This window comes from Pseudophryne corroboree, chromosome 4 (assembly GCF_028390025.1).
Source record: "Pseudophryne corroboree isolate aPseCor3 chromosome 4, aPseCor3.hap2, whole genome shotgun sequence".
In the NCBI taxonomy this organism is placed as follows: domain Eukaryota; kingdom Metazoa; phylum Chordata; class Amphibia; order Anura; family Myobatrachidae; genus Pseudophryne; species Pseudophryne corroboree.
Window position 1 is genome coordinate 16,267,709 of NC_086447.1, and position 12,204 is coordinate 16,279,912.

Below are 12,204 nucleotides of genomic sequence, written 5' to 3' on the forward strand. Positions count from 1 at the left end.
TAGGTGAAAAACCATTCCTACAAAGGTGTTAATCAGAGACTTGGCTTTGTGGACACTTTTCAGAGAGCAAATGTGTTAGCATAAAAATAAAGCCATAAAATGGAGAGCTGATTAATCACTCAATTGGATTTCTCTGCCTGCATAATTTTTTTTCTCTGCAACCCCATGCTAAATTGTGCTTCCTGTTTTTTATAAAATGACTTAATCAAATCTGACTCTGATTGCATCAGAGAAGGCCAGGTACCCTACACTATAACAGGTGGTTTGAAATTTTGACTTGTCTACTTAAAGATCACCAAAATTTGATCACAAGGTCAATTACGTCCCTGGGTGGGATTGAACCAGCAACCTTTCGGTTAACAGCCGAATGCGCTAACCGATTGCACCACAGAGACAGCTTGCAAAAGCATGTGCTGACAAAGGCTAAAAAGCATTCATCTAGAAAGTTTCCTAGAAAAAGGTTAAAAGGGCAATAATCTGGAGAGTTTTGCAAGATTTTTCTTCCATTGACCAACGAAGAAACACATTGGTACTTTCACATGATGAGTGAGTACTTCAGGATCTCTGACACTTATGTGAGCAGCAGAGTGGCGCAGCGGAAGCGTGCTGGGCCCATAACCCAGAGGTCGGTGGATCGAAACCATCCTCTGCTATGTGCACTTATTTTTTTGTTAATTAAATTCTTCCAAAACTGGAATTGATATTTTGACTCTTTTATTTTTACTTAAAGTACAATAACTTTTAACATTTTAATTTGTTTTAATAGTATATTGACAGCATTGTTTTCTTTCAGAAATCCACTTAATTTTCTTTACCCTATTACTGAAATGGTAATTGACAAAAACAAGCTACATTGTCACCAGAAGAGCAATGCAAAATGTACAATTGATATTTCAAAATCATCTTTCCATCTTGAATTTCAATGATGCATTGGGGCAACGATTTTGTGAGAAACATCTTCACCCTTAAAGAAAGATTTTCTTAACTTCTTACCTGTGTGCTGATTAGATATCACCTGGTTTTCACATTAAACAGATTCCCACTTGAGAAAGCAGCAAGGATGCAGTGAGGTTTATGTTTCCTGGTGTCAACCTGTATTATTTCAGTGGACATTGTAATGAGGATGCATCTTGCTGCCTTTCCAATGAAGCAAGTTTTAATCAGTAATAGGTGAAAAACCATTCCTACAAAGGTGTTAATCAGAGACTTGGCTTTGTGGACACTTTTCAGAGAGCAAATGTGTTAGCATAAAAATAAAGCCATAAAATGGAGAGCTGATTAATCACTCAATTGGATTTCTCTGCCTGCATAATTTTTTTTCTCTGCAACCCCATGCTAAATTGTGCTTCCTGTTTTTTATAAAATGACTTAATCAAATCTGACTGCATCAGAGAAGGCCAGGAACCCTACACTATAAGAGGTGGTTTGAAATTTTGACTAGTCTACTTAAAGATCACCAAAGTTTGATCACAAGGTCAATTACGTCCCTGGGTGGGATTGAACCACCAACCTTTCGGTTAACAGCCGAATGCGCTAACCGATAGCGCCACAGAGACAGCTTGCAAAAGTATGTGCTGACAAAGGCTAAAAAGCATTCATCTAGAAAGTTTCCTAGAAAAAGGTTACAAAGGCAATAATCTGGAGAGTTTTGCAAGATTTTTCTTCCATTGACCAACGAAGAAACACATTGGTACTTTCACATGATGAGTGAGTACTTCAGGATCTCTGACACTTACATGAGCAGCAGAGTGGCGCAGTGGAAGCGTGCTGGGCCCATAACCGAGAGGTCGGTGGATCGAAACCATCCTCTGCTATGTGCACTTATTTTTTTGTTAATTAAATTCTTCCAAAACTGGAATTGATATTTTGACTCTTTTATTTTTACTTAAAGTACAATAACTTTTAACATTTTAATTTGTTTTAATAGTATATTGACAGCATTGTTTTCTTTCAGAAATCCACTTAATTTTCTTTACCCTATTACTGAAATGGTAATTGACAAAAACAAGCTACATTGTCACCAGAAGAGCAATGCAAAATGTACAATTGATATTTCAAAATCATCTTTCCAGCTTGAATTTCAATGATGCATTGGGGCAACGATTTTGTGAGAAACATCTTCACCCTTAAAGAAAGATTTTCTTAACTTCTTACCTGTGTGCTGATTAGATATCACCTGGTTTTCACATTAAACAGATTCCCACTTGAGAAAGCAGCAAGGATGCAGTGAGGTTTATGTTTCCTGGTGTCAAACTGTATTATTTCATTGGACATTGTAATGAGGATGCATCTTGCTGCCTTTCCAATGAAGCAAGTTTTAATCAGTAATAGGTGAAAAACCATTCCTACAAAGGTGTTAATCAGAGACTTGCCTTTGTGGACACTTTTCAGAGAGCAAATGTGTTAGCATAAAAATAAAGCCATAAAATGGAGAGCTGATTAATCACTCAATTGGATTTCTCTTCCTGCATATTTTTTTTCTCTGCAACCCTATGCTAAATTGTGCTTCCTGTTTTTTATAAAATGACTTAATCAAATCTGACTGCATCAGAGAAGGCCAGGTACCCAACACTATAAGAGGTGGTTTGAAATTTTGACTTGTCTACTTAAAGATCAGCAAAATTTGATCACAAAGTCAATTACGTCCCTGGGTGGTATTGAACCACCAGCCTTTCGGTTAACAGATGAATGCGCTTACCGATTGCACCACAGAGACAACTTGCAAAAGCATGTACTAACAAAGGCTAAAAAGCATTCATCTAGAAAGTTTCCTAGAAAAAGGTTAAAAAGGCAATAATCTGGAGAGTTTTGCAAGATTTTTCTTCCATTGACCAACGAAGAAACACATTGGTACTTTCACATGATGAGTGAGTACTTCAGGATCTCTGACACTTATGTGAGCAGCAGAGTGGCACAGCGGAAGCGTGCTGGGCCCATAACCCAGAGGTCGGTGGATCGAAACCATTCTCTGCTATGTGCACTTATTTTTTGGTTAATTAAATTCTTCCAAAACTGGAATTGATATTTTGACTCTTTTATTTTTACTTAAAGTACAATAACTTTTAACATTTTAATTTGTTTTAATAGTATATTGACAGCATTGTTTTCTTTCAGAAATCCACTTAATTTTCTTTACCCTATTACTGAAATGGTAATTGACAAAAACAAGCTACATTGTCACCAGAAGAGCAATGCAAAATGTACAATTGATATTTCAAAATCATCTTTCCATCTTGAATTTCAATGATGCATTGGGGCAACGATTTTGTGAGAAACATCTTCACCCTTAAAGAAAGAGTATCTTAACTTCTTACCTGTGTGCTGATTAGATATCACCTGGTTTTCACATTAAACAGATTCCCACTTGAGAAAGCAGCAAGGATGCAGTGAGGTTTATGTTTCCTGGTGTCAACCTGTATTATTTCAGTGGACATTGTAATGAGGATGCATCTTGCTGCCTTTCCAATGAAGCAAGTTTTAATCAGTAATAGGTGAAAAACCATTCCTACAAAGGTGTTAATCAGAGACTTGGTTTTGTGGACACTTTTCAGAGAGCAAATGTGTTAGCATAAAAATAAAGCCATAAAATGGAGAGCTGATTAATCACTCAATTGGATTTCTCTGCCTGCATCATTTTTTTTCTCTGCAACCCCATGCTAAATTGTGCTTCCTGTTTTTTATAAAATGACTTAATCAAATCTGACTCTGATTGCATCAGAGAAGGCCAGGTACCCTACACTATAAGAGGTGGTTTGAAATTTTGACTTGTCTACTTAAAGATCACCAAAATTTGATCACAAGGTCAATTACGTCCCTGGGTGGGATTGAACCACCAACCTTTCGGTTAACAGCCGAATGCGCTAACCGATTGCGCCACAGAGACAGATTGCAAAAGCATGTGCTGACAAAGGCTAAAAAGCATTCATCTAGAAAGTTTCCTAGAAAAAGGTTAAAAAGGCAATAATCTGGAGAGTTTTGCAAGATTTTTCTTCCATTGACCAACGAAGAAACACATTGGTACTTTCACATGATGAGTGAGTACTTCAGGATCTCTGACACTTACATGAGCAGCAGAGTGGCGCAGTGGAAGCGTGCTGGGCCCATAACCGAGAGGTCGGTGGATCGAAACCATCCTCTGCTATGTGCACTTATTTTTTTGTTAATTAAATTCTTCCAAAACTGGAATTGATATTTTGACTCTTTTATTTTTACTTAAAGTACAATAACTTTTAACATTTTAATTTGTTTTAATAGTATATTGACAGCATTGTTTTCTTTCAGAAATCCACTTAATTTTCTTTACCCTATTACTGAAATGGTAATTGACAAAAACAAGCTACATTGTCACCAGAAGAGCAATGCAAAATGTACAATTGATATTTCAAAATCATCTTTCCATCTTGAATTTCAATGATGCATTGGGGCAACGATTTTGTGAGAAACATCTTCACCCTTAAAGAAAGAGTATCTTAACTTCTTACCTGTGTGCTGATTAGATATCACCTGGTTTTCACATTAAACAGATTCCCACTTGAGAAAGCAGCAAGGATGCAGTGAGGTTTATGTTTCCTGGTGTCAACCTGTATTATTTCAGTGGACATTGTAATGAGGATGCATCTTGCTGCCTTTCCAATGAAGCAAGTTTTAATCAGTAATAGGTGAAAAACCATTCCTACAAAGGTGTTAATCAGAGACTTGGCTTTGTGGACACTTTTCAGAGAGCAAATGTGTTAGCATAAAAATAAAGCCATAAAATGGAGAGCTGATTAATCACTCAATTGGATTTCTCTGCCTGCATCATTTTTTTTCTCTGCAACCCCATGCTAAATTGTGCTTCCTGTTTTTTATAAAATGACTTAATCAAATCTGACTCTGATTGCATCAGAGAAGGCCAGGTACCCTACACTATAAGAGGTGGTTTGAAATTTTGACTTGTCTACTTAAAGATCACCAAAATTTGATCACAAGGTCAATTACGTCCCTGGGTGGGATTGAACCACCAACCTTTCGCTTAACAGCCGAATGCGCTAACCGATTGCGCCACAGAAACAGATTGCAAAAGCATGTGCTGACAAAGGCTAAAAAGCATTCATCTAGAAAGTTTCCTAGAAAAAGGTTAAAAAGGCAATAATCTGGAGAGTTTTGCAAGATTTTTCTTCCATTGACCAACGAAGAAACACATTGGTACTTTCACATGATGATTGAGTACTTCAGGATCTCTGACACTTACATGAGCAGCAGAGTGGCGCAGTGGAAGCGTGCTGGGCCCATAACCGAGAGGTCGGTGGATCGAAACCATCCTCTGCTATGTGCACTTATTTTTTTGTTAATTAAATTCTTCCAAAACTGGAATTGATATTTTGACTCTTTTATTTTTACTTAAAGTACAATAACTTTTAACATTTTAATTTGTTTTAATAGTATATTGACAGCATTGTTTTCTTTCAGAAATCCACTTAATTTTCTTTACCCTATTACTGAAATGGTAATTGACAAAAACAAGCTACATTGTCACCAGAAGAGCAATGCAAAATGTACAATTGATATTTCAAAATCATCTTTCCATCTTGAATTTCAATGATGCATTGGGGCAACGATTTTGTGAGAAACATCTTCACCCTTAAAGAAAGATTATCTTAATTTCTTACCTGTGTGCTGATTAGATATCACCTGGTTTTCACATTAAACAGATTCCCACTTGAGAAAGCAGCAAGGATGCAGTGAGGTTTATGTTTCCTGGTGTCAACCTGTATTATTTCAGTGGACATTGTAATGAGGATGCATCTTGCTGCCTTTCCAATGAAGCAAGTTTTAATCAGTAATAGGTGAAAAACCTTTCCTACAAAGGTGTTAATCAGAGACTTGGCTTTGTGGACACTTTTCAGAGAGCAAATGTGTTAGCATAAAAATAAAGCAATAAAATGGAGAGCTGATTAATCACTCAATTGGATTTCTCTGCCTGCATAATTTTTTTTCTCTGCAACCCCATGCTAAATTGTGCTTCCTGTTTTTTATAATATGACTTAATCAAATCTGACTCTGATTGCATCAGAGAAGGCCAGGTACCCTACACTATAAGAGGTGGTTTGAAATTTTGACTTGTCTACTTAAAGATCACCAAAATTTGATCACAAGGTCAATTACGTCCCTGGGTGGGATTGAACCACCAACCTTTCGGTTAACAGCCGAATGCGCTAACCGATTGCGCCACAGAGACAGATTGCAAAAGCACGTGCTGACAAAGGCTAAAAAGCATTCATCTAGAAAGTTTCCTAGAAAAAGGTTAAAAAGGCAATAATCTGGAGAGTTTTGCAAGATTTTTCTTCCATTGACCAACGAAGAAACACATTGGTACTTTCACATGATGAGTGAGTACTTCAGGATCTCTGACACTTACTTGAGCAGCAGAGTGGTGCAGTGGAAGCGTGCCAGGCCCATAACCGAGAGGTCGGTGGATCGAAACCATCCTCTGCTATGTGCACTTATTTTTTTGTTAATTAAATTCTTCCAAAACTGGAATTGATATTTTGACTCTTTTATTTTTACTTAAAGTACAATAACTTTTAACATTTTAATTTGTTTTAATAGTATATTGACAGCATTGTTTTCTTTCAGAAATCCACTTAATTTTCTTTACCCTATTACTGAAATGGTAATTGATAAAAACAAGCTACATTGTCACCAGAAGAGCAATGCAAAATGTACAATTGATATTTCAAAATCATCTTTCCATCTTGAATTTCAATGATGCATTGGGGCAACGATTTTGTGAGAAACATCTTCACCCTTAAAGAAAGATTATCTTAACTTCTTACCTGTGTGCTGATTAGATATCACCTGGTTTTCACATTAAACAGATTCCCACTTGAGAAAGCAGCAAGGATGCAGTGAGGTTTATGTTTCCTGGTGTCAACCTGTATTATTTCAGTGGACATTGTAATGAGGATGCATCTTGCTGCCTTTCCAATAAAGCAAGTTTTAATCAGTAATAGGTGAAAAACCATTCCTACAAAGGTGTTAATCAGAGACTTGGCTTTGTGGACACTTTTCAGAGAGCAAATGTGTTAGCATAAAAATAAAGCCATAAAATGGAGAGCTGATTAATCACTCAATTGGATTTCTCTGCCTGCATCATTTTTTTTCTCTGCAACCCCATGCTAAATTGTGCTTCCTGTTTTTTATAAAATGACTTAATCAAATCTGACTCTGATTGCATCAGAAAAGGCCAGATACCCTACACTATAAGAGGTGGTTTGAAATTTTGACTTGTCTACTTAAAGATCACCAAAATTTGATCACACGGTCAATAACATCCCTGGGTGGGATTGAATCACCAACCTTTAGGTTAACAGCCGAATGCGCTTACCAATTGCACCACAGAGACAGCTTGCAAAAGCATGTACTGACAAAGGCTAAAAAGCATTCATCTAGAAAGTTTCCTAGAAAAAGTTTAAAAAGGCAATAATCTGGAGAGTTTTGCAAGATTTTTCTTCCATTGACCAACTAAGAAACACATTGGTACTTTCACATGATGAGTGAGATACTTCAGGATCTCTAACACTTACATGAGCAGCAGAGTGGTGCAGCGGAAGCGTGCTGGGCCCATAACCCAGAGGTCAATGGATCGAAACCATCCTCTGCTATGTGCACTTATTTTTTTGTTAATTAAATTCTTCCAAAACTGGGATTGATATTTTGACTCTTTTATTTTAACTTAAAGTACAATAACTTTTAACATTTTAATTTGTTTTAATAGTATATTGACAGCATTGTTTTCTTTCAGAAATCCACTTAATTTTCTTTACCCTATTACTGAAATGGTAATTGACAAAAACAAGCTACATTGTCACCAGAAGAGCAATGCAAAATGTACAATTGATATTTCAAAATCATCTTTCCAGCTTGAATTTCAATGATGCATTGGGGCAACGATTTTGTGAGAAACATCTTCACCCTTAAAGAAAGATTTTCTTAACTTCTTACCTGTGTGCTGATTAGATATCACCTGGTTTTCACATTAAACAGATTCCCACTTGAGAAAGCAGCAAAGATGCAGGGAGGTTTATGTTTCCTGGTATCAACCTGTATTATTTCAGTGGATATTGCAATGAGGATGCATCTTGCTGCCTTTCCAATGAAGCAAGTTTTAATCAGTAATAGGTGAAAAACCATTCCTACAAAGGTGTTAATCAGAGACTTGGCTTTGTGGACACTTTTCAGAGAGCAAATGTGTTAACATAAAAATAAAGCCATAAAATGGAGAGCTGATTAATCACTCAATTGGATTTCTCTGCCTGCATAATTTTTTTTCTCTGCAACCCCATGCTAAATTGTGCTTCCTGTTTTTTATAAAATGACTTAATCAAATCTGACTCTGATTGCATCAGAGAAGGCCAGGTACCCTACACTATAAGAGGTGGTTTGAAATTTTGACTTGTCTACTTAAAGATCACCAAAATTTGATCACAAGGTTAATTACGTCCCTGGGTGGGATTGAACCACCAACCTTTCAGTTAACAGCCGAACGTGCTAACCAATTGCACCACAGAGACAGTTTGCAAAAGCATGTACTGACAAAGGCTAAAAAGCATTCATCTAGAAAGTTTCCAAGAAAAAGGTTAAAAAGGCAATAATCTGGAGAGTTTTGCAAGATTTTTCTTCCATTGACCAACGAAGAAACACATTGGTACTTTCACATGATGAGTGAGTACTTCAGGATCTCTTACACTTACATGAGCAGCGGAGTGGCGCAGCGGAAGCGTGCTGGGCCCATAACCCAGAGGTCGATGGATCGAAACCATCCTCTGCTATGTGCACTTACTTTTTTGTTAATTAAATTCTTCCAAAACTGGGATTGATATTTTGACTCTTTTATTTTTACTTAAAGTACAATAACTTTTAACATTTTAATTTGTTTTAATAGTATATTGACAGCATTGTTTTCTTTCAGAAATCCACTTAATTTTCTTTACCCTATTACTGAAATGGTAATTGACAAAAACAAGCTACATTGTCACCAGAAGAGCAATGCAAAATGTACAATTGATATTTCAAAATCATCTTTCCAGCTTGAATTTCAATGATGCATTGGGGCAATGATTTTGTGAGAAACATCTTCACCCTTAAATAAAGATTTTCTTAACTTCTTACCTGTGTGCTGATTAGATATCACCTGGTTTTCACATTAAACAGATTCACACTTGAGAAAGCAGCAAGGATGCAGTGAGGTTTATGTTTCCTGGTGTCAACCTGTATTATTTCAGTGGATATTGTAATGAGGATGCATCTTGCTGCCTTTCCAATGAAGCAAGTTTTAATCAGTAATAGGTGAAAAACCATTCCTACAAAGGTGTTAATCAGAGACTTGGCTTTGTGGACACTTTTCAGAGAGCAAATGTGTTAGCATAAAAATAAAGCCATAAAATGGAGAGCTGATTAACCACTCAATTGGATTTCTCTGCCTGCATAATTTTTTTTCTCTGCAACCCCATGCTAAATTGTGCTTCCTGTTTTTTATAAAATGACTTAATCAAATCTGACTCTGATTGCATCAGAGAAGGCCAGGTACCCTACACTATAAGAGGTGGTTTGAAATTTTGACTTGTCTACTTAAAGATCACCAAAATTTGATCACAAGGTTAATTACGTCCCTGGGTGGGATTGAACCACCAACCTTTCGGTTAACAGACGAACGTGCTAACCAATTGCACCACAGAGACAGCTTGCAAAAGCATGTACTGACAAAGGCTAAAAAGCATTCATCTAGAAAGTTTCCAAGAAAAAGGTTAAAAAGGCAATAATCTGGAGAGTTTTGCAAGATTTTTCTTCCATTGACCAACGAAGAAACACATTGGTACTTTCACATGATGAGTGAGTACTTCAGGATCTCTTACACTTACATGAGCAGCGGAGTGGCGCAGCGGAAGCGTGCTGGGCCCATAACCCAGAGGTCGATGGATCGAAACCATCCTCTGCTATGTGCACTTACTTTTTTGTTAATTAAATTCTTCCAAAACTGGGATTGATATTTTGACTCTTTTATTTTTACTTAAAGTACAATAACTTTTAACATTTTAATTTGTTTTAATAGTATATTGACAGCATTGTTTTCTTTCAGAAATCCACTTAATTTTCTTTACCCTATTACTGAAATGGTAATTGACAAAAACAAGCTACATTGTCACCAGAAGAGCAATGCAAAATGTACAATTGATATTTCAAAATCATCTTTCCAGCTTGAATTTCAATGATGCATTGGGGCAACGATTTTGTGAGAAACATCTTCACCCTTAAAGAAAGATTTTCTTAACTTCTTACCTGTGTGCTGATTAGATATCACCTGGTTTTCACATTAAACAGATTCCCACTTGAGAAAGCAGCAAGGATGCAGTGAGGTTTATGTTTCCTGGTGTCAACCTTTATTATTTCAGTGGATATTGTAATTAAGATGCATCTTGCTGCCTTTCCAATGAAGCAAGTTTTAATCAGTAATAGGTGAAAAACCATTCCTACAAAGGTGTTAATCAGAGACTTGGCTTTGTGGACACTTTTCAGAGAGCAAATGTGTTAGCATAAAAATAAAGCCATAAAATGGAGAGCTGATTAATCACTCAATTGGATTTCTCTGCCTGCATAATTTTTTTTCTCTGCAACCCCATGCTAAATTGTGCTTCCTGTTTTTTATAAAATGACTTAATCAAATCTGACTCTGATTGCATCAGAAAAGGCCAGATACCCTACACTATAAGAGGTGGTTTGAAATTTTGACTTGTCTACTTAAAGATCACCAAAATTTGATCACACGGTCAATAACATCCCAGGGTGGGATTGAACCACCAACCTTTAGGTTAACAGCTGAATGCACTTACCGATTGCACCACAGAGACAGCTTGCAAAAGCATGTACTGACAAAGGCTAAAAAGCATTCATCTAGAAAGTTTCCTAGAAAAAGGTTAAAAAGGCAATAATCTGGAGAGTTTTGCAAGATTTTTCTTCCATTGACCAACGAAGAAACACATTGGTACTTTCACATGATGAGTGAGTACTTCAGGATCTCTGACACTAACATGAGCAGCAGAGTGGCGCAGCGGAAGCGTGCTGGGCCCATAACCCAGAGGTCGATGAATTGAAACCATCCTCTGCTATGTGCATTTATTTTTTTGTTAATTAAATTCTTCCAAAACTGGGATTAATATTTTGACTCTTTTATTTTTACTTAAAGTACAATAACTTTTAACATTTTAATTTGTTTTAATAGTATATTGACAGCATTGTTTTCTTTCAGAAATCCACTTAATTTTCTTTACCCTATTACTGAAATGGTAATTGACAAAAACAAGCTACATTGTCACCAGAAGAGCAATGCAAAATGTACAATTGATATTTCAAAATCATCTTTCCAGCTTGAATTTCAATGATGCATTGGGGCAATGATTTTGTGAGAAACATCTTCACCCTTAAATAAAGATTTTCTTAACTTCTTACCTGTGTGCTGATTAGATATCACCTGGTTTTCACATTAAACAGATTCACACTTGAGAAAGCAGCAAGGATGCAGTGAGGTTTATGTTTCCTGGTGTCAACCTGTATTATTTCAGTGGACATTGTAATGAGGATGCATCTTGCTGCCTTTCCAATGAAGCAAGTTTTAATCAGTAATAGGTGAAAAACCATTCCTACAAAGGTATTAATCAGAGACTTGGCTTTGTGGACACTTTTCAGAGAGCAAATGTGTTAGCATAAAAATAAAGCCATCAAATGGAGAGCTGATTAATCACTCAATTGGATTTCTCTGCCTGCATAATTTTTTTTCTCTGCAACCCCATGCTAAATTGTGCTTCCTGTTTTTTATAAAATGACTTAATCAAATCTGACTCTGATTGCATCAGAGAAGGCCAGATACCCTACACTATAAGAGGTGGTTTGAAATTTTGACTTGTCTACTTAAAGATCACCAAAATTTGATCACACGGTCAATTACGTCCCTGGGTGGGATTGAACCACCAACCTTTCGGTTAACAGCCGAATGCGCTAACAGATTGCACTACAATGACAGCTTGCAAAAGCATGTACTGACAAAGGCTAAAAAGCATTAATCTAGAAAGTTTCCTAGAAAAAGTTTAAAAAGGCAATAATCTGGAGAGTTTTGCAAGATTTTTCTTCCATTGACCAATGAAGAAACACATTGGTACTTTCACATGATGA

At 36.5% G+C, this 12,204-nt stretch overlaps 5 non-coding genes across 5 annotated transcripts; 2 read left to right on the top strand and 3 right to left on the bottom strand.

Annotated features, from left to right (window-relative positions):
- Positions 1 to 3,809: 3,809 nt before the first annotated feature.
- Positions 3,810 to 3,883, bottom strand: TRNAN-GUU (transfer RNA asparagine (anticodon GUU)). Its single transcript has one exon. It is a non-coding gene; the product is annotated as a tRNA-Asn (tRNA).
- A 2,260-nt stretch (positions 3,884 to 6,143) lies between these two features.
- On the bottom strand, positions 6,144 to 6,217 carry TRNAN-GUU (transfer RNA asparagine (anticodon GUU)). Its single transcript has one exon. It is a non-coding gene; the product is annotated as a tRNA-Asn (tRNA).
- Positions 6,218 to 8,478: 2,261 nt separating this feature from the next.
- On the bottom strand, positions 8,479 to 8,552 carry TRNAN-GUU (transfer RNA asparagine (anticodon GUU)). The gene has a single exon. It is a non-coding gene; the product is annotated as a tRNA-Asn (tRNA).
- Positions 8,553 to 8,738: 186 nt separating this feature from the next.
- TRNAM-CAU (transfer RNA methionine (anticodon CAU)) lies at positions 8,739 to 8,810 on the top strand. Its single transcript has one exon. It is a non-coding gene; the product is annotated as a tRNA-Met (tRNA).
- Positions 8,811 to 9,905: 1,095 nt separating this feature from the next.
- TRNAM-CAU (transfer RNA methionine (anticodon CAU)) lies at positions 9,906 to 9,977 on the top strand. The gene has a single exon. It is a non-coding gene; the product is annotated as a tRNA-Met (tRNA).
- Positions 9,978 to 12,204: the final 2,227 nt, after the last annotated feature.